Source organism: Oncorhynchus gorbuscha, linkage group LG03, assembly GCF_021184085.1.
Source record: "Oncorhynchus gorbuscha isolate QuinsamMale2020 ecotype Even-year linkage group LG03, OgorEven_v1.0, whole genome shotgun sequence".
NCBI lineage: Eukaryota > Metazoa > Chordata > Actinopteri > Salmoniformes > Salmonidae > Oncorhynchus > Oncorhynchus gorbuscha.
Genome location: NC_060175.1, coordinates 3,189,114 through 3,208,288, shown reverse-complemented (window position 1 = coordinate 3,208,288; position 19,175 = coordinate 3,189,114). Strand labels below are relative to the sequence as shown.

General features: G+C 41.9%; 1 protein-coding gene and 1 long non-coding RNA gene across 2 annotated transcripts in view; one reads left to right on the top strand and one right to left on the bottom strand.

The window, feature by feature from the left end:
• LOC124024305 (gastrula zinc finger protein XlCGF57.1-like) overlaps nucleotides 1-19,175 on the top strand; it is a 174,963-nt gene that overhangs the window by 120,783 nt on the left and 35,005 nt on the right. The window lies entirely within an intron of this gene.
• LOC124024367 lies at nucleotides 16,023-17,475 on the bottom strand. The gene is made up of 4 exons (XR_006836979.1): nucleotides 17,054-17,475; nucleotides 16,486-16,624; nucleotides 16,325-16,404; nucleotides 16,023-16,190 (listed from the first exon to the last, which is right to left on the bottom strand). It is a non-coding gene; the product is annotated as an uncharacterized LOC124024367 (long non-coding RNA).

Genomic DNA, 19,175 nt, shown 5'->3' with positions numbered 1-19,175 from the left:
AGGAACAGCTGGGGGCAGGGACGGAACGATAGAGAGAGGAGAGAGAGGGAGGGAGAGAGAAAAAAGGGAACGAACCTAATAAGACCAGCAGGGGGAAAACGAACAGAAGGGAAAGCAAAATGACAAGACAATATAAGACAAAACATGACACTTGGTCTGGTGGCTCTGCCATTTGGATAATTAAGGATGTGCGTTCTTGGGTAATTCTGGAATGATCCGTGTTACATATATGATTTTAGCGCCTGTATTAGCGTTTTTTAATCGGTTTGCTGTTTAACATGCGTGGAATTGTTCTATGCCAGAATGAGAGATCGTCTCGGTACTGTCTCTCAAGTAAAACCCTCAGTCGTTTGTGTAGAAAAACCTTCCTCGATTTCAAAGCCCTGGAAAAGACTGAAAAACCTTGCTTGTTCTATTTCAGATCCGGATGTTGCCACCATAGAATTGGCTAGAAGGTTGGCTGCATCACATAATAGCCGATCGTCTGCCTCTGAAATTTCCTTCTAAACAGGGATATCTTCCGCTTTGGATGTTTCATTGGGAATGTTCGGTGAGCCGGAATCCCCCTGCCTGGTGTATAACGGCCTTCTGTGCTGTTATACACCGGGGAGGAGTCTGATAGAAAATAATACATACAAAATAGGTTATTAAATATAAAAATATGTTAGATACATAAAATATCAAATACATTTCAAGTATAATACTATATATTAACAATACATAGTTATAATACCTCGTCTTTTTTGGTGCGGGCTGTTCTGAAGAATCGCAGAAACGTGTGTGTGATTTTTTTCATCAAGCATTCCCGATTCTGCAGGGCCGGTCTCGTGGGAGTCTGAAAAAACATTATTTGTCCTTGTTTTAACATATTCAAGCCTAAAAAAATGATAAATAATAAAACTATGTATAACTAATAATATATATATATATATAATGACTTCATACCGTGTCCATGGAGCGCCTGATTGTGTCCCTAACTAGAGATAGTAAGGAATGAGTTTACATGCCGTGGTGACATTTTTCCGGGCGATATCCTGTATGTCATAAAATGGGGCTGGAGTACCCCCCAGAATGTTTTAGAGAACAAAAGGCAGTGAATTCAAACAACATGAGGGGATGTTCGAGACATTTTGTATGCATGTACTGCCTTTTTGATTTAGACCGGGGCGGGGGCACCGGGCGCTGATTAGAAATAACATTGTTTAACCCCGGGGTCGGTCTAGACATACTGTATTCTTTCTGGGGTGTTTGAATTTAAATTCAGATTTGAAAGACCTGTGTGTTAATGAATCGAAAGTGCCCATTTTAAGAGACGCCGTCACACTTTTTGATGCGGGGTAAGGCAGATATCTGGACATACTGTATGCATGATAGTGCAAACCTTGGTTTCAAACGATCCCCTACAGAGAGAAAGGGCCTTGAGTGCATATGCCTGGGCATTGTTGAACACACACCCCTTTTTTATTTAAACACACACACCTCCAGGCTCGGCACACGCACACCCACGCTGGCACCCTGCTTTTCCATGTCTTTTTCTCCTGGGTCATGCTTGGTGATGATGTAAAATACATTTTCCTATCGTTAAAGGGTGAGAGACTGTTTTAAATTCCTTTTATTCAATTCCAAAATATTTAGTACAAACTTTTTAAAGACATGTTAGAATTAATTACCCAATTTTACTACGCAATATTTAAACATGTACGAGTAATTTATGTAAAACCATTGGCGGCCTACAGTTGTACATCATTACAAACTTTAATAACCTGTAATGTTTATAACATACCATTGTAAGGAAAGACTATAAAATAATACATTGTTTTTTTAAAGACATTGCATTTCTCCACGACAGACAGTGAGAGACAGTGAGAGAAAACGAGATATCCCCTTTCGTTAAAGGGTGAGATACAATTTTAAGACCATTGATTTAATTCCAAAATATTTAGTACATACATTTTAACACACATTATAATTCAACCTTTTTACTATTCCTTTCTTACAGGTATATGTCCTGGTTAGCCCTGACCATTATCCGTTTCCAATTCACCATCGCCAAGACACTTGCACGCTCCATCAAAGCTTCGTACGTTTTCACTCCAGGGAAAGATCTGCCTTCTGGCCTGTGAGTCCTGTGTTTGTCTCAACGATAACCACGGCCATCGCCGATTTTGGAAAAGACTGTCCAGCTTATTCATAAGTGTTATGAAGATATTATAATCACGCCATTTAAAACTGAAAACAGCCATAAAAAAGTTTACATCCTTGCATGTTTGGAAAATGCATATCAACTGACAGATTTCGTCGCATTTGCACTATCAAATTGTTCACATGCTAAAATTGTCACTTTGAAGTCAGAGGTATACGCCATTGAAGTGATTCTTAGGATCACTGCGTCCGCAGACCAGTTCCTCCAGGGTTTATCCGGGCAGAGTTGTACCGCTCAGGGCCTGTTCAATTTGACAGAGCGCGAGTCCTATCTTAAGCCATTCTCTCATCTGTAGCGCAGGAGAAACTCCCGGTTTTTGCCTGATAAAGGGGTTTTGGGCCGCTGTCTGTGAATATCTTAACCGTAGATTCCTCAGGTTGGAATATGTAAGACATATGTCCCTCACTCGTAACCAAAACTCCTTTAAAACATTCTGGGGTCTCACACAAAACATCCTCCAGGCTTTTGTCATTGGGTTCATGACATGAGCCGCATAGCACCCCTAAATTCTTGTTTACTGTTCTGGGGCTGCATGTCTTGTTCTGGGCTTTATTTATAATGCGTCTGCCACACCCAATACCCCGGACATTCCTGTTTCATAGACAACAGCCCTAAGGTCAATAAAACAGGGGGTTGGGGGGGGCATACTCTTTGAGTGCTTCCGGTTCCGGTCGGAGCGAGTGGTCGCATCTGCACGTCGCTCCAACGGGTAGTATAACTTTTTCATTATATTTCATTATATCACAACGGTTTGATTTGTCTTATCTTAGCAATTTCTTCTCAGCTAGCTACATAGCCGTCTTTGTATCAAAGATAATTGCGTAATTATCGTATTTCGCCGTCCTAACGTAGTCTTCACTAGCCAGCTAGCTAACGTCCACTGATTAGCTGCACTGAGAAACTATTACACTCAACTGAACGACTTGATTAGTTTAGTGTTAGCTACCTACATAGCTGTCTTTGCTGTCTTCGTATCATCGTATCATCGTATCCAAGATAATTGTGTTGTTTAGGTTTAGAGTGTGTAGTCTTAGAGTGATTATCTTAATTTACCGAGGTTAGCTAGCCAGCTATTTGTCGTCCTTAACGTAGGTGACTCTGCTAGCTAGCCAACTCTGCTAGCTAGCCAACAGCTAGCCAACGCTAGCCAACGTCTTCTGTATAGAACTCAACTACCCGGTCGCATTCACAGGTTGTATCACATTTTCACTTCATTTCATTACAGTACAACGGTTTGATTTGTTTGATCGTAGCTAGCTACTTAGCTAGCTACATAGCCGTCTTTGTATCAAAGATAATTGTGTAGTCTAGAGCGATTTTCTAGGTTCGCTAGCCATCTATTGTCGTTCTTTTAACGCAACGTAACGTAAACAACACTGCTAGCTAGCCTGCTAGCCCCCGAATAGCAACACTGCAGAAACTATTACACTCAACGGAACGACTTGATTAGTGTAGTGTCAACAACGCACCCACTGCCAGCTGGCCTACTTCAGCAGTACTGTATCATTTTAATCATTTTAGTCAATAAGATTCTTGCTACGTAGCTTAACTTTCTGAACATTCGAGACGTGTAGTCCACTTGTCATTCCAATCTCCTTTGCATTAGCGTAGCCTCTTCTGTAGCCTGTCAACTATGTGTCTGTTTATCCCTGTTCTCTCCTCTCTGCACAGACCATACAAACGCTCCACACCGCGTGGCCGCGGCCACCCTACTCTGGTGGTCCCAGCGCGCACGACCCACGTGGAGTTCCAGGTCTCCGGTAGCCTCTGGAACTGCCAATCTGCGGTCAACAAGGCAGAGTTCATCTCAGCCTATGCCTCCCTCCAGTCCCTCGACTTCTTGGCACTGACGGAAACATGGATCACCACAGACAACACTGCTACTCCTACTGCTCTCTCTTCGTCCGCCCACGTGTTCTCGCACACCCCGAGAGCGTCTGGTCAGCGGGGTGGTGGCACCGGGATCCTCATCTCTCCCAAGTGGTCATTCTCTCTTTCTCCCCTTACCCATCTGTCTATCGCCTCCTTTGAATTCCATGCTGTCACAGTTACTAGCCCTTTCAAGCTTAACATCCTTATCATTTATCGCCCTCCAGGTTCCCTCGGAGAGTTCATCAATGAGCTTGATGCCTTGATAAGCTCCTTTCCTGAGGACGGCTCACCTCTCACAGTTCTGGGCGACTTTAACCTCCCCACGTCTACCTTTGACTCTTTCCTCTCTGCCTCCTTCTTTCCACTCCTCTCCTCTTTTGACCTCACCCTCTCACCTTCCCCCTACTCACAAGGCAGGCAATACGCTCAACCTCATCTTTACTAGATGCTGTTCTTCCACTAACCTCACTGCAACTCCCCTCCAAGTCTCCGACCACTGCCTTGTATCCTTTTCCCTCTCGCTCTCATCCAACACCTCCCACACTGCCCCTACTCGGATGGTATCGCGCCGTCCCAACCTTCGCTCTCTCTCCCCCGCTACTCTCTCCTCTTCCATCCTATCATCTCTTCCCTCCGCTCAAACCTTCTCCCACCTATCTCCTGATTCTGCCTCCTCAACCCTCCTCTCCTCCCTCTCTGCATCCCTTGACTCTCTATGTCCCCTATCCTCCAGGCCGGCTCGGTCCTCCCCTCCCGCTCCGTGGCTCGATGACTCATTGCGAGCTCACAGAACAGGGCTCCGGGCAGCCGAGCGGAAATGGAGGAAAACTCGCCTCCCTGCGGACCTGGCATCCTTTCACTCCCTCCTCTCTACATTTTCCTCCTCTGTCTCTGCTGCTAAAGCCACTTTCTACCACGCTAAATTCCAAGCATCTGCCTCTAACCCTAGGAAGCTCTTTGCCACCTTCTCCTCCCTCCTGAATCCTCCGCCCCCCCCCCCTCCTCCCTCTCTGCAGATGACTTCGTCAACCATTTTGAAAAGAAGGTCGACGACATCCGATCCTCGTTTGCTAAGTCAAACGACACCGCTGGTTCTGCTCACACTGCCCTACCCTGTGCTCTGACCTCTTTCTCCCCTCTCTCTCCAGATGAAATCTCGCGTCTTGTGACGGCCGGCCGCCCAACAACCTGCCCGCTTGACCCTATCCCCTCCTCTCTTCTCCAGACCATTTCCGGAGACCTTCTCCCTTACCTCACCTCGCTCATCAACTCATCCCTGACCGTTGGCTACGTCCCTTCCGTCTTCAAGAGAGCGAGAGTTGCACCCCTTCTGAAAAAACCTACACTCGATCCCTCCGATGTCAACAATTACAGACCAGTATCCCTTCTTTCTTTTCTCTCCAAAACTCTTGAACGTGCCGTCCTTGGCCAGCTCTCCCGCTATCTCTCTCTGAATGACCTTCTTGATCCAAATCAGTCAGGTTTCAAGACTAGTCATTCAACTGAGACTGCTCTCCTCTGTATCACGGAGGCGCTCCGCACTGCTAAAGCTAACTCTCTCTCCTCTGCTCTCATCCTTCTAGATCTATCGGCTGCCTTCGATACTGTGAACCATCAGATCCTCCTCTCCACCCTCTCCGAGTTGGGCATCTCCGGCGCGGCCCACGCTTGGATTGCGTCCTACCTGACAGGTCGCTCCTACCAGGTGGCGTGGCGAGAATCTGTCTCCTCACCACGCGCTCTCACCACTGGTGTCCCCCAGGGCTCTGTTCTTGGCCCTCTCCTATTCTCGCTATACACCAAGTCACTTGGCTCTGTCATAACCTCACATGGTCTCTCTTATCATTGCTATGCAGACGACACACAATTAATCTTCTCCTTTCCCCCTTCTGATGACCAGGTGGCGAATCGCATCTCTGCATGTCTGGCAGACATATCAGTGTGGATGACGGATCACCACCTCAAGCTGAACCTCGGCAAGACGGAGCTGCTCTTCCTCCCGGGGAAGGACTGCCCGTTCCATGATCTCGCCATCACGGTCGACAACTCCATTGTGTCCTCCTCCCAGAGCGCCAAGAACCTTGGCGTGATCCTGGACAACACCCTGTCGTTCTCAACTAACATCAAGGCGGTGGCCCGTTCCTGTAGGTTCATGCTCTACAACATCCGCAGAGTACGACCCTGCCTCACACAGGAAGCGGCGCAGGTCCTAATCCAGGCACTTGTCATCTCCCGTCTGGATTACTGCAACTCGCTGTTGGCTGGGCTCCCTGCCTGTGCCATTAAACCCCTTCAACTCATCCAGAACGCCGCAGCCCGTCTGGTGTTCAACCTTCCCAAGTTCTCTCACGTCACCCCGCTCCTCCGTTCTCTCCACTGGCTTCCAGTTGAAGCTCGCATCCGCTACAAGACCATGGTGCTTGCCTACGGAGCTGTGAGGGGAACGGCACCTCAGTACCTCCAGGCTCTGATCAGGCCCTACACCCAAACAAGGGCACTGCGTTCATCCACCTCTGGCCTGCTCGCCTCCCTACCACTGAGGAAGTACAGCTCCCGCTCAGCCCAGTCAAAACTGTTCGCTGCCCTGGCCCCCCCAATGGTGGAACAAACTCCCTCACGACGCCAGGACAGCGGAGTCAATCACCACCTTCCGGAGACACCTGAAACCCCACCTCTTTAAGGAATACCTAGGATAGGTTAAGTAATCCCTCTCACCCCACCCCCCCCCTAAGTTTTAGATGCACTATTGTTAAGTGACTGTCCCACTGGATGTCATAAGGTGAATGCACCAATTTGTAAGTCGCTCTGGATAAGAGCGTCTGCTAAATGACTTAAATGTAAATGTAAATGTGAAATGTTCAAACACATCCCCCAGTTCAAAGAGGTCCCTAGACATCAATCATCAACTTCAAAGGAATCGATACAATATATGCATAAATTAGCACACCCTCTAACCAGGATGCTCATATATGAGCATAAGCACGTGATCAGTTCCCGCCAGGATGCCCAAATATGGGTCATAAATCAAATGTTTGACGCGTGCAGTCTACTTTATTCTCTCCCCTGGGATCTAACATTACTCTGAGACTAGTTATCCTGGTATCTTACATTACTCTTAGACTAGTTAGAAAATGAATCACTAACCTTTGATCATCTCCATCAGATGACACTCATAGGACATCATGTTACACAATGCATTTATGTTTTGTTCGATAATATGCATATTTATATCCACAAATCTCGGTTTACATTGGCGCCATGTTCAGAAACGCCTCCAAAATATCCAGAGTAATTACAGAGAGCTACGTCAAATAACAGAAATACTCATCATAAACTTTGACGAAAGATACATGTTTTACATATAATTAAAAGATACACTTGTTCTTAATGCAACCGCTGTGTCAGATTTTTTTAAAACTTATGAAAAAAGCATACAATGCAATAATCTGAGACACGGTCAGAAATACACATTTTTTCGCCATGTTGGAGTCAACAGAAATACGAAATTACATCATAAATATTCCCTTACCTTTGATAATCTTTCATCAGAATGCAGGGCCAGCATTCCTAGTTCTGCAATAAATCGTTGTTTTGTTCGATAATGTCCAATTATCGACTTTTTCTAGCACATTTAGCTCACATGCCCAAAAGCAGGCGCCGGTCCTGACGAACCCGGACGAAAACTTAAAAGAGTTATATTCCAGGTCGAATAAACTGGTCAAACTTAGTAGAGAATCAATCTTCAGGATGTTATTATCATATATATCCAATAACATTCCAACCGGAGCATTCATTTTTGTCTACAGAGTAATGGAATGGCCATATCAAGAGTAATGCACTTAACCAGGAACTGGCATTCTGCCAGACCACTGACTAATTTCCCTCCCATCCGGTCCCACATCACACTAGAGGCTTCATTCCACGTTCTACTGACGGTTGACATCTAGTGGAAGGCGTAGGAAGTGCGAACAGATCCATGTCTTACTGGGATGTGAATAGGCGATGAAAATCAACCAGCCCCAGAATTTCCAATTCCTGTTTGGAAATGTGCCTGCCCTATGAGTTCTGTTTTTCTCACAGACATCATTCACAAAGTTCTAGTAAATTCAGAGTGTTTTCCATCCAATACTACTAATAATATGCATATATTAGCATCTGGGACAGAGTAGGAGGCAGTTCACTATGGGCACGCAATTCATCCAAAGTGAAAATGCTGCCCACTATCCCTAAAAGGTTAACACGTCCAATACAACAAATGAAAGATAAACATCTTGTTAATCTACCCGTCGTGTCCGATTAAAAAAAAAATGCTTTACAGCGAACGCACAACATATTAGGTCATAGCCAAGTCAAAAAAACACAGCCATTTTTCCAGCCAAATATAGGAGTCACAAAAAGCAGAAATATAGATAAAATTAATCTCTAACCTTTGATGATCTTCATGAGATGACACTCATAGAACATCATGTTACACAATGTTTTGTTCGATAATGTGCATATTTATATAAAAGATACAACTGTTATTCACAGAATTAAAGACTGACTTCTCCATAATGAAACCGCTGTGTCAGATTTCAAAAAAAGTTTATGGAAAAAGCATAATCTGAGAATGATGCTCAGAACCCAAAACAGCCAGAGGAATATCTGCCATTTTTGGAGTCAACAGACTAGTTAACATTCACTTACCTTTGATCTTCATCACAAGGCACTCCCAGGAATTCCAGTTCGACAATAAATGACTGATTTGTTCCATAAATTTCCATAAAGTCCATAATTTATGTCCCAATAGCCACTTGTTGTTAGCGTGTTCAGCCCAGTAATCCACCTTCATGAGGCGCAGGCACTTCGTCCAGACAAAAACTCGAGAAGTTCCGTTACATCGTTTGACATGTTTCTAAAGGACTGTATGGAATCAATCTTTAGGATATTTTTAATTAACATAAAACATCAATAATGTTCCAACCGGAGAATTCCTTTGTCTGAAGAAAAGCACTGGAACGAGAGGTAAATCCGTCGGGAGCACGCGTCATGAGACCAAGGCACTCTGCCAGATCACTGACTCAAAGAGGTCTCATGACGCCCCTCCTTTATAGTAGAAGCCTCATTCAAGTTTCTGAAGATGATTGACATCTAGTGGAAGCCTTAGGAAGTGCAACTTTATCCATATCTCAATGTGTATTCGGTAAGCCAAGATTTAAAAAACTACAATCCTCAGATGTCCAACTTCCTGGTTGGATTTTTCTTAGGTTTTTGCCTGCCATGTGAGTTCTGTTGTACTCAGACATCATTCAAACAGTTTTAGAAACTTCAGAGTGGTTTCTTGTCCAATACTAATAATAATATGCATATATTAGCATCTGGGACAGAGTAGGAGGCAGTTCACTCTGGGCACGCTATTCATCCAAAAGTGAAAATTCTGCCCCCTATCCCAAAAAGGTTAACAAACCTCCAAACGAGCTTCAATGCCATAAAACACTCCTTCAGTGGCCTCCAACTGCTCTTAAACGCTAGTAAAACTAAATGTATGCTCTTCAACCGATCACTGACGGTACCCTCCCATCCAGCATCACTAATCTGGATGGTTCTGACTTAGAATATGTGGACAACTATAAATACCTAGGTGTCTTGCTAGACTGTAAACTCTCCTTCCAGACTAAATTGGCTTCCTATTTTGCAGCAAAGCCTCCTCCATTCACGCTGCCGAACATACCCTCGTAAAACTGACTATCCTACCGATCCTTGACTTCAGTGACGTAATTTTCAAAAAAGCCTCCAACACTCTACACAGCAAAAAGGATGCAGTCTATCACAGTGCCATCCGTTTTGTCACCAAAGTTTCATATACCACTGCTCTCGTCGGCTGGCCCTCGCTACATATTAATCTCCAAGCCCACTGGCTCCAGGTCATCAAAAAGTATTTGCTAGGCCGCCTTAACTCAGCTCACTGGTCACCATAGCAACACCCACCCATAGCATGTGCTCTAGCAAGTATATCTCACTGGTCATCCCCAAAGCCAACACCGACTTTGGCCGCCTTTCATTCCACTTCTCTGCTGCCAATGACTGGAACGAAATGTAAAAATCACTGAAGCTGGAGACTCTCCCTCACTATCTTTAAGCATCAGCTGTCTGAGCAGTTTACCGATCCCTGCAGCTGAACACAACCCAACTGTAAATAGCCCATCCAACTGCCTACCTCATCCCCATGTTTTTATTTACTTTTTTTGCTCTATTGCACACAAGTATTTCTACTTGCACATCATCATCTGCACATCCATCATTCCAGTGTTAATTTGTAATTACTTCGCTACTATGGCCTATTTATTGCCTTACCTCCTTACTCCATTTGCACACACTGTATATAGACTTTCTATTGTGTTATTGACTACGTTTGTTTATCCCAAGTGTATGTAACTCTGTTGTTTTTTTGTCACACTGCTTTATCTTGGCCAGGTCGCAGTTGTAAATGAGAACTTGTTCTCGATTGGCCTACCTGGTTAAATAAAGGTGAAATACAAAAATAAATCATAACTTTATTAGCAACACCCAAATATATTCTGTCATTAGCGCGGTTCTTCAATAATTACACATAATTCTTAATACTGTAGCAAACATAATATTAAGTAGGACATTCAAACGAGCCTTACAAGTATAATCCAAAGTAGTGTGAAATGTACTCATATGCAACCTGGAAATGGAGGTTACTCTCCTGAGTTTTCCCCCATTCACATTCAGAATACATTGTGAAAAACTAAAATCTTTGCTCACCATTTTTGCTCCAGGCAGATATACTACATCCATAACTATCAGTTTCCTCATTAGCAGGGAGGTGTTTCTGCAATCCTATTGTGTGCGCTTCCGCATCACCCTCGTGCCGCAATTATATTAAACACAGAAAAGGGCCTTTATTGGAGACCAAAAGTCGTCTGGCACACTGCTTAAAGTTTCAACAAAATGAATATCTTATTTCTAGTCTACAATCATCAATGTTACTACTAATGTGAAAACAAGGCAAATTTGACTATTCTTGCTCATTTTAAGACAATTGTCAAATAATTGTAACATTCATTACAGATATCAATTGTTGTACAACATCATGGCTACTCTGTTGGCCTCACCTTTCTTTTCCAGTGGTTTTCCGCTGTTGTGGGCCTTTTAATCATCTGACTTTGTTGTTCACACAGGAGAGACACGGGACTATCGTGGATCCTCTGGGGAGCCTCAACAACCTCATGATGCTGACGAGGCAGAGAAGAGTCTCTCCAGATCAAAACACCTCACGGAACACCTGCAGAGATCCACAGGGAAGAGAACTCGCTGCTGCTCTGACTGTGGGAAGAGATTAAACTCATCAGGCATTAAAATTCATCAGGGAACACACACAGGAGAGAAGCCTTATAGCTGTGGTCAATGTGGGAGGAGTTTTACTTCATCTGGCGGTCTGACAGTACACCAGAGAAAACACACAGGAGAGAGACCTTATAGCTGTGGTCAATGTGGGAAGACTTTTCATACATCTAGGCAGCTGACTTCAAACCAGAGAACACACACTGGGGAGAAACCTTATAGCTGTGATAAATGTGGGATGAGTTTTGTTCAAGCTAGCAATCTGATTCGACACCAGAGAACACATACAGGAGAGAAGCCTTATATCTGTGATCAATGTGGGAAGAGTTTTCCAACATATAGCCAGATGACTTCACACCAGAGAACACACACAGGAGAGAAACCTCATAGCTGTGATCAATATGACAAGAGATACTCTGATAAAAGATCTCTGATCAAACATAAGAAAATACATACATGAAGAAGTTGTTTCATGATATCAATGAAATAATGTCACAATGTAGAATGTTTTAACATTGTAGTAGGAGTATTTTAATGAGGTCACAATGTAGAATGTTTTAACATTGTAGGAGTATTTTAATGATGTCACAATGTAGAATGTTTTAACATTGTAGTAGGAGTATTTAATGATGTTCTACCTTATCTTTTGCCCTGTTCAATTGATTGCAGCATGATATGGATATTAGCCTCATGGGAAAATCCAGGCTCTGAATTGAAAGAGTATTATTTAACAAAAAGTGAGTAACAAAAAAAGAGCTGTGTTACACTTACTGCATTGGTGACCCACTTTAATCTAAATGCAGCACTTCAACATGTAGCTAGCTGTTTTCTAGAAGTTGAAAAAGCTGCTTGTTTAAAAAATACATGTAATATGATAATTGTTGCAGATGTTTGTGTATATACACACATGAAAGCAGTATAATAAATTGGTCTATAATCAATTTGATTAACAATCTGACATCACTCCAGTATTTCTTGACAACATTCAAATGCTAATTGTTTTTATTCCACTACTGAAGAAGCATGACTCAAATCACCTCATAGTGGTGTACATTTGGTTTTGATTTTCATATTTACAATTTATGTAACATTTAGTAATCCTAATTATTTATGCAACCAGCTGACCATATTTGGGTACAATTATATTGACAATGTTGCCCTGCTTTTAGAATATCAGGATTCATTCTCAGATGTGCTAACCCAAATGCATGACATTGGGGACTGGGCCCGATCCAACAACATGCCTATCGAGTGAACCCTGAAAAGAGGTGGATGTGGAAGTAAGGTGGAAAGTTACTACGGATATTGCAGGAGTTGGTTGCTGATTGTCTCAAGGGTCGGCAGTCAACAAGTTTTGCGTTTAGCCAGTGCGTTGCCATGGATCAATTGATTTTGACTGCACGTTTTTCCGTATTGGAGATGAGTTTTGTTTGGGCTTGTTCCAAGGGGACGAGAGTTCTAGAAGCTAGTGGGTTTTAGGATTCTATTGAAAGAAAAATTATTTTAAAAATAACACTATTGTATATAGAAATTGTTTTTTTCTTCCTGTTTTTAATTGTTGACAGCCAGTAGACACTATGTTTATATTGTAGTTGATTATGTGAAATGGAAGTTGTTTTCTGTTGGGGGTGAGCAAACATGTCCAACAAAAATATAGGACATATTTGTTGTCTACAGGGGGAAGGTGTTACAGGCTTTGGTCTTTCCATTTATGTTTTGAGGTATAGCTCGTTAGCAGGTATAGCTCGTTGGTGGGTATAGCTCTTTAGCAAGTAGGGTGCACTGATTGGTGTCACCTCGTAAGTCAGTATGTGTTACACCTGTGCTGGCTTGTCCATCTCGTTAGTGGGAAGGTGTTTCACCTGAGCTGGTCCAGGTTCTATTTAAGAGTGTCTGGCCCAGTGCTCCAGTTGTCTTGATAGATTTAGTCGATCCACCTTTTTGGTTTGCGTCCTGTTTTTAAGTTTGGTCTGGGTTTTTTCTTTTGTTTCCCTCTTCTTGGGCAGATTTAGTGGGTCTCATGGTGGGTGTCTTTTTGGTCCCAGTTGTTGTTCCTAGTCAACTTTCAGTGGACACTGAGAGCAAAACTTCAACATTATGTTACAATACTTTTATTGCATCAAATGGTGGTTTTATGCAACAGAATAGAGGGTTCTTAGAACTATTGTGTCTGTGTTCCATGGGCCTCTGGGAGATGACACTGACAGGAGATTTACAATGTCTTTTGGGTGATAAAACCTAAAGAGACCGCATTCCAGAGCATGAGTTAATGCTTCTGTTCTATATGGTACCAGGGAGAGATTACCTCAGGGCCAGACCCTGGTCTCTACACAAAGAGTATTGTTTTAACAGCAGATACTGTCTTCTGGGAATTATAACTATCTTTCATACAAATCTTAACCTTGTGACCCATTCTATACATCTGTTGTTGGTCATGTAGGTTGAAAGGGGTCTATCTTGGCTGTGAAAGACCTTTGTACTTTAGTGTCATTGCTCTCAACGAATCATCTGGGGGGGATTTGTCGACCAGCCATCATTATCGTAGAGCACTTAATTGATTAACTTCATATTTGTGCTTTGTATTGACCTGCTCCCTTATTAATAAGTGAATAAATATTTACATTTAACTCTGACTTGTGTGATAAGTTTGTTTCATTTGATATTAAATAAATTAACCACATTTGGCGATGTTAATCTTCACTTGGGGACTGCTCCTGACGACCTGGGTAAATGGTGCACGAGGGATCCCTCAAACATGGGATCTCAGGGAGACCACACTTTGGGAATGGAGCAGATGGTCCCACCTTTGATCTGAGAGGCAGCGAGCCAAGTGGATACCACATCTAAAAGTAGTAAAAAAATAAAGACTAGCGAAATACGTAAAGTGGAGTTTTTAGAAAATCCTCGTAGGCTCCGAGTGTATTCCTGTGTGAGGGGCGCACCTTGGAGGTGTAAACAGGGCGGAGGCAGCTATCTGTGAACTGGATGAAAACTAGAATCTGTGTTTCCGAGTTAAGACCATTTATGATATAGTATAAGATAGTAAGGTGCACCTGTAATTTTTTAAAACCTGTACCCCATTTTAGAAGTATTGAAAGATGTAAATGTATGAGTTGCATTATCCTAGGAACTAACCATGAGATAGAAATGTGAAAATATTCCTGCAGGTTAAAATATTGTTCAAAAACAACTATTTGATTAGGTATGTTTTGGAATAGCATTGTGTGACTGATATGAGACTTGTGTGAATGTGGAAATTAGTCTTCATCTGACGTTTGGATAGTAACATATAGAAACATGCTTACTCAGATTATTGAAATTTGGATAATAAACGGGATGATTTTTTTGAAAGCAGCGGAAGATCTATTGTTCCTGGGAGGCTTGATTTTGCCGTGGTCTCTGGGAGGTTAGAGAACAGTTGACGATCCCATAGTCATTGTCTGGGAAACAAAAGTTTATTTTTTTATTCTGCTGGGAGTATGTTTGGAGAGCTGCTTCTTAGCTATGGAGAGTCCTTGAAAAAGCAAATGGAATGGTTTTCGTGAGTACCTAAGAATTTCTTACGTTTTATATGGATTCTGTGAATATATGAAAATATTATGAATTGTATGTGTGTATAATGATTACTAGAGATTTGATAAAGTAAAACTGGGAATATAATTAGATACAATTTAAACAACCCATATGTAGACAAACGTAGGTTTTAAGTTGGTATCTTTAATGGATAATTTGATAAAGAAGAAGTTTAAGCATTATTAAACAGTCTACAAAGTCTGGGCAGTTGTCTCAGAAACTGATGGGAGTGTGTCCATTTTAGAGTAAATTACCCTAAGGATGAAACTATAAAACGCTTATTGGATTTTCTCCGTCCGGGTACTACATTTGAAATAAAACTGCCCTTAAGGCCTGTGGGGGTCTTCCCAGTATGAGAGAAGTTGCTAGATTTATTGAATAAACCTTTTTCCATGAACTTAGAGTGAACCAAAGTGTCTGACTTACTGTTGATGTTGAAGGAGCTACTAGATTATACGTCACAGTGGCAGAATCACTTTAAGACAACAAGCTAAAAAAGTTATTTGAAGAACCTTTTGTGGGAACCCCTCATAAGTTATTTGAAGAACCCGTTAATATGGTTCCATAAAGAACCTTTTGGGGTTCATTTTTTAAAACTCCCTGTCCACCCTCCCTCCATTATAAAAACATATTTTAATAATATTGACAATATTCACTTAAATAATGAATTTTATTTTTAGTGGCACCACAAATGTGAATTAATATTTACAAAACAATTTACCAAACAAAACACATTACAAAATTGCAACATTTCTGCAGACATGTCAGACTATAATAAATAAATAAAAATCTAAAATAATGATGTACAATAAAATCAATATACATTAAAAATGAATCATAGGTAAACTAACAATATTGTAGACTTGATGCTAAATACAGATTTTTCAGCTTTAGTGTGTATATCATATTCACTTAGTTATTTTAGGGAGTTTGCCATCTTTATGACCGGCCCTGGTAACTTCACCCAACTTCTCTTCTCCCCAGAACACAGTAACTTAACAACATAAGTGTTTTTCTGACATTTTGGGGGAAATTTAAGGGAAAATAAAAAATACAGCCCTAGTAGAGCCCCAAGTCCCATGGAGACGTCCTCGAGGGGGTGGATGTTCTCCCCATCAAAGGCCAGCGGGATTTCACTTTCATGGTGAAATGGATTTCCACCGATGTGCAGTAAAGGAGTGAAGAGCGGTGAAATCTGTGTCAACAAAAGTAAGAAAAGATTAATACACATACAATTAACAAAGAACATAACAAATGTTCAGCTGTAGTTTTATATAAGCATGCACACTTATGTTTATGAAGAAACAGATGATTGGTGCATAGGCATACCTTGTCACGGACATAAAGGCCACTCGGCTCCTCTTTGAAGAGGTTGGGCAAGAGCAGAATCGCTGCTGTGGTCTCCAGTCCTAGAAAAGCATTGATCTTACTACACTTGCTAATTTTATTGCAAAATACATTAGAGAAAGGGAAGGAATAAGAGCAAATACCTCTTCTGTATTGTCCTAAAAGGACTGTCAAAATAGCAGGATGATGTCCTCACCCCTGCCTCTCTACCTCTGCTCTGCTAGTCCTTGAAATCTCGTTTTGTCTATATCCATTCCCATGGACTTTATTAATTTCTAAGATCTGAAAAGATAATTAAGATAATTAAAGCGGACATGTGACGTTTCCAAAATGGGATATTATTGTACATGTAACATTTCCAAAATGGTATATTATTGTACATGTAACGTTTCCAAAATGGGATAGTATTGTACATGTAACGTTTCCAAAATGGGATATTATTGTACATGTAACATTTCCAAAATGGGATATTATTGTACATGTAACATTTCCAAAATGGGATAGTATTGTAGATGTAACGATTCAGTTCGTTGTAACATCTCGTCAGGACAGGTCACCGTCCTTACTTAGTTAACGTTTGCTAATTCATTACCACAAAACTGAGAACTGCTCTAAATTGGAAACGTACATTATTGAGTGTAAAGCAATGTTGGCTGTATGGAAACGATATTCAATATGGGAACGAATATAGTTGAGGGAAATAATCCAAACCTAGTTGTGCCAAGTTAGGACATCTTGCTAGATAACGGTACTGTACTGTATAGCTCATACAACGTCGACGGTCAAACCCGGCTTTCTAATATTTACGGTCGTCACGACTTCTATCGAAGTCGTTGCCTCTCCTTGTTCGGGCGGTGCTCGGCGGTCGACGTCACCGGTCTTCTAGCCTCATTGATCCATTTTCCATTGGTTTTGTCTTGTCTTCCCACACACCTGTTTTTAATCCCATTCATTACCTGTTGTGTATTTAACCCTCTGTTTCCCCTCATGTCTTTGTTAGAGATTGTTTTGTTGTCAGTGTAGTTTTATGTTGTACAGGTGCGCGGGTCCTCGTACCCATGTTTTTTTATGGCTGTACATTTTAGTGTTATGGAGCATGTTACGTGTACATTTATTAAAAGACTCAATTTACACTCCATTTTGACTCTCCTACGCCTGACTTCCCTGCCACCTGTACACACGACGCTGACAACGGTAATTAACTATAGTAACGTTACGGAAGACATTCACAGAAAACCATAATTGACTTCGTTATTCATTATTAGTATGTTATATTATTATATAAATTATTTCTAGACATATTCAGAGCCAAACATTAACCCAATTGAACCTTTTTAACGTATTGTCGCATCCATACTGGTCACCATCGTTTTCAGTTGTAATTGCGAAGTTCCCGGAAGAAGTCCAGCAACAACGGAGGTACCTCGATGAACCCACCTTCTAACAAGTTCTTTGAATAACCTTTTGGGGCTGTTTTTCATTGACCAAGAACCCCACGGCTCTTAGGGGATCTGAGAACAACTCCAGTTGAACCCTTCATTTTTAGAGTTGTAGTCGGCTCTATTTACTCTCAGATTCAAAACATGATGATTAGCATCAACGATCAAGTCAGCTGCTGCTGCTCCAATACAGTATGAGGTGAGACGGTGAACCGATGTTGAATTGGGCAGTCAGCTGCTGCTGCTCCAATACAGTATGAGGTGAGACGTGAACTGATGTTGAATCATAATGATCATAAAGTTAATTAGTGAACTGTTAAATAGTATATGGCATATAAAATATATTAAGCTATTGTAATCATATAGAAACATCATGGAATATTGTACATCATATTAGCATCAACATACATTATTGTTTCATTAGATTTCACATAATAAAGATATGTAATATTTTCAAGGTCAGATCCCATCACCTGTGTCATATATACACATATTCATACACATAGCTCATATATTATAGAGCGCCAAACTAATCCGCCTGACTCAAGTCATTGCACGTACCCCTGCCAAAACACGAACACACACACCCGGCCATTAACTGCCCCTCTCAGTTTCCCTTATCTCACGACTCCTTGACACACAGAGATTTCATCGCAAGAACACACACACCTCACTCTCCTCGCAACTGGTCGGGTGCACCAATGGGGCTCCTGCTCTGGCTAGAGCAGGTCCGCCTCCAACCCTTCGGGACCATTCAGAAGACGAGACGACAAGACTCCACCTACATTATTCCATGTATAATATTTGCTGCAACCTCTGTCTAATGCCTTTTTTGTTGACTCATTGTTGACTTTTTTGTTGAGTCATATGACTAGGTCTGTGCACGTTAAAACTGCAGGACAAGATATCTTTTGACTCAATAAACTACCATTTTGTTACAACTGAAATCCACTCTGTCCAGCATCCATGATTTGGTCTCAAATCTCCAGTATTTGAACACCTACACCTGCTATGTAAAAGAGACAGAAGAATGCACAATGGTCAGTGCTATCCGGGATCCTTGGGACATCCCTACCCTAAATCCTAACCTTAACCCCTACCTTAACCCCTTTAAAGGTCAACTTCAATGGCCTAGGGACGTCCCAAGGATGTATCTCTACCTGAAAATACATGATCGAAGTGATTGATAGTTGGTATTCAGCAGTCATAAACACTTATTGACTTTAATGAACTACTAAAATAGTGATTTTGTCAGACAGCAGCTCTACACTTTGACTGACTGAGCCATTTATCCTTCCATCCCTCCTCAGCCTTCCTCTCCTCTGAAGACCCAGTGAGGGTGGAGCTCAGTCAGAGAGCTGTTGAGGGACTGGTTAGGAAGAACACTTCTACAG